Source organism: Rhincodon typus, unplaced genomic scaffold (genome assembly GCF_021869965.1).
Source record: "Rhincodon typus isolate 14 unplaced genomic scaffold, sRhiTyp1.1 hic_rhity00007496, whole genome shotgun sequence".
In the NCBI taxonomy this organism is placed as follows: Eukaryota; Metazoa; Chordata; class Chondrichthyes; order Orectolobiformes; family Rhincodontidae; genus Rhincodon; species Rhincodon typus.
This window is the reverse complement of record NW_025973134.1, coordinates 1-3,667: the sequence shown is the minus strand read 5'-3', so window position 1 is coordinate 3,667 and position 3,667 is coordinate 1. Positions and strand designations below refer to the sequence as shown.

The 3,667-nt window shown below is 44.9% G+C and overlaps 1 long non-coding RNA gene across 1 annotated transcript in view; it reads right to left on the bottom strand.

Annotated features, from left to right (window-relative positions):
* Positions 1 to 3,584, bottom strand: part of LOC109937705 — a 4,767-nt gene extending 1,183 nt beyond the window's left edge. Inside the window, exon 1 of the long non-coding RNA XR_007261581.1 lies at positions 676 to 3,584. This is a non-coding gene — a long non-coding RNA (uncharacterized LOC109937705). The remainder of the gene's footprint in view (positions 1 to 675) is intronic.
* Positions 3,585 to 3,667: the final 83 nt, after the last annotated feature.

The following is a 3,667-nucleotide window of genomic DNA, read 5'->3' as shown; positions in this document are numbered from 1 at the left end:
TCCCTCCCAGACTAAAATTCGCCCTCTCTCCCTCTCTTCCCTTCCAGACTAAAATTCACCCTCTCTCTCTTCCCTCCCAGACTAAAATTCACCCTCTCTCTCTCTCTTCCCTCCCAGACTAAAATTCATCCCCCCCCTCCTCTTCTCCCTCCCAGACAAAAGTTAATTTAAGCCTTTCAGCTCAACTGTGGTCTGAATTGTCATTAGCAGCCATTTTCTCCATGTGAGTATAAAATGGAGGGACATTTCCTATGATTAATTATAACAGAAAAAAACATGCAGTTCATTAAAACGACGATTGGTTCCTAGTCTGGTGAATGACTTCGCTACAACGGAGGTAAAAATAGTATCTGAATCTTTAAAATGCCTCTGAAATGGTGCAACAGAAACTAACAAGGCCTGCTCCCACTTTTACGTTGGGACTAAGAAATTAATATTTCAACAGCAATAGTGCTTTGGAGGGGAACTGCTGAACTAGTTCCTTTCGCTGCCCTGGTGAGCTGGAATAATTGTCATACACTATTATACAGGTGTCGGAACAGGAAAGCTTTCTATCAGCTCTGAAGTGGTTCGATTGTTGTCCCTCTTAACTTTTTAAAATACCACCCAGGCCTTCTCCTCCTCTCAACCCTTTCACCGATATGCGACTGTGAATGAAAAATCAGCAACACCAACCATTAATTCCCAGTCGGCATCGTTGACCAGAACCAGGATACCAGGCCTCCTAGAGAGAGAAAAAGACAAGGGAACAAACAGCAGCAAGGTCAGTCAGCAGATCCATCAGGTCTATTGTGGGGTGACTGTCTGTGTATGTGTGTGTGTGTGTGTGAGAGAGAGAGATACAAATACAGCCAATGGTCAATTTCACATCTTCACAATTTCTGGGTTAATTTCTGACCTCTTGGCCTGACCAATCAATTGATCTTTGCAAAATGAAGATGTAGAGATTAGGCTTGCAGCCCAGGCTAATCCATCCCCTAGTGTGAGACAGGTTCACTTTTTCATTCATTTGGGAATGGGTGTGTGTACGGAGGGGACGGAGGGGAAATATATTTTAGAATTTTTTAGAAGAAAAATTTCCCATTGCGTTGTTGCTGAATGTATTTAAGTCCCTACGAAAGAGTCGCTGTATAAGGGAGACACAGCCCATTTAAAGGGAATGCCAGGTTAGAGGGAGAGCCCAGTTCAAGAGAGAAGTCAGTTAAAGGGATAGCCAGGTTAAATCGATAACTAAGTTAAGGTGAGCTCAGTTAAAAGGATAGCCCAGTCATAACTCCACTAGAGCCTGTTCCTGATTTTCCCTGCTCCTTCCAGTGAGGAACACCCTTTTTAACCACAGTTTTGGAAATGAAATCGTTATGTTTGGGATTACTGGAAATATGAGGGGCTGTTGTAACATGTGTCCTGTATTCAATACAAGACACATTTACACATCCAGGAAACTTGCTTGCAGGAGTGAACAGTCTGAGCAGCCAATGCACTGACATAGCACCTTTGCAGAGAGACAAGATAGGTCAGGGCTGTTCTCTTTACAGCAGAGAAGGCAGAGGTGTGTGGTGAGAGATGTGATTGAGGTCTACAAAGTTGAGGGGCATGGATAGGGAGAAACATTTCCCCTTAGAGGGGTGAATGACCAGGGGACACAGTTTTTAAGATTTACAGGGGATTTGAGGAAAATGCTTTTCACCCCAGAGCATGATGGCTATCACTGCCTTAAAGGGTGGTAGAGGCACAAAAAGACATTTAAGTTGTATTGAGATGAATACCTGGAATGCCACAGCATATAGGGCTATTGGAAGGGCTCCTGTAGCACAGCTGCAATGTCCTTTCCTTTAGGCCAGGAGGCCATGGGTTCAAATCTCCAGAGAAGCTGAATGGGCTGGTACAAAAATATCTACAAAGACCACGAGCTGGAAAATGGGATTAAAAGGAGATAGATGCATAATGACGAGCCAGACAGAATGAGCCGAAGGGCCATTTCCTCTGCTGTTACAATTTCAAGACAGCCCAAAGTGCCAGGCTATCAATGAAACACTTTGGAGCTGCAACCACGGGAGCCAATTTATACCCAGCAACACCCTACATCCAGCAGAGAAGATTATGAGTAGATCATCTGTTTCTATGATGTTGGTTGAGGGATAAATGCTGGTCAGGATACTAGAGTGAACTGAACAGTGTCAGGGAATCTTCTGCAGCGTCTTAGGGGACAGCCCTCAGGTTTAACTTCTCTTCCAGCTAAGATCGTGGTCACGATTCTGCAGTGGGCTTTGACTTCATTACTTAGAGATAGCACAGCAGCTAGTTTTTAGAGATTCCAATGTCATGCAGGGATCCTGTACTGAATGAGCAGAGAAGTCCTCTGTATATTGAGGCTTGTGTTTGCAGGCTGTTTCCACGAAGTTTCCCAATGACCAACTCTATCTCTGGCCACTGAACAGAGGTTCACCCAAGCCATTCACAAACTGATGGCCTTGTCTGACCTCAATGAGCTTCCAACCTCTATCACTGAGACGGCCCACTTCTACATGTAACACTGTTTGAGTTTGTCCTCTCCTCACTGCTCGCCTGGTTGGTCTTCCCTCTTGCACCTTCCATTATCCACTGCTCGTCCAAAACTCTGCAACGTGTCTCCCTCCGAGCCCCCTTCACACATCGCCCCTATATGCGCTGACCCATACTGGCTCTTGGATTGGCAATGCCTTAAAGTCCACATTCTTGCTTTCAAATTCTACACCTCTTCGAATCTATTACCTCCTCTGGCTTCACAACCTCAACAAGGTATCTGTGTTCTTCCCTGGGACGTCCCCTGCATCGATCACTGATGGCCACTCTGCTTTCAGCTACATGGGCCCTAAGCTCCGGAATTCCCTCCCTAAAGCCCCCTCTCCTGCTTCAGGATGCTCCTGAAAGATCTACAACCAGCCTGCTCAGCATCTCGTCCTGATGTTATCTTTGACAGCTCTGTGTTTGATTACACTCCTGTGAAAGACCTCAATGTGTTTTAACGACGGAAAGGGTACTATATAAATGCAAGTTGTTCAACAACACACCCAATTAATAAACCCATCATCATATTACCAGCAGGTGAGATTAAAAGAGTCTTCTTTCCTTGCATTCTACAGATGGAGAGCATCTTTCTAGGGAATGCTCAGTCCCCTGAGATCACCAGGATTGGAGCTAACCAAAAAGGAATTCCTACATTGCACCTTGTGTTTTTGTTTGCCTCTTCCATGAGATGCAGTGGGGGGAGGAGGGTTATTGGCAGCAAGTGTCTGGCAGTTAGTGCCAGCGTCAGTATACCAAGCCTTTTGGTCTTGTGTTGACTGTTGGATGGTGTGTGGAGAGCATTCAGGTACATAGTGAGGTGGTTCAGAGCAGTGAAAACAACAGCAGCCTGTTCCAAAACACGTGTTCCATCAGGAGCCATACAATATGTGGGTCGTTAAAGTTATGCTGCAATTAAAATTAAGGCCCAAATTATTTTTAATTAATTTAGCAAATTCCTAACTCCATATGCTGTCTGATCCCCTAACTGAACATTAATTTGTTTAAAAATTCTTTTGGCTTCTCGCCAGTATTCTCTAGATTTTGGTTCTTTACCATCACCATCAGCGCCTCACCGAAGGATCCACTCTTCATTGTGGAGGCTTGGTTGGATGAGTGGAGA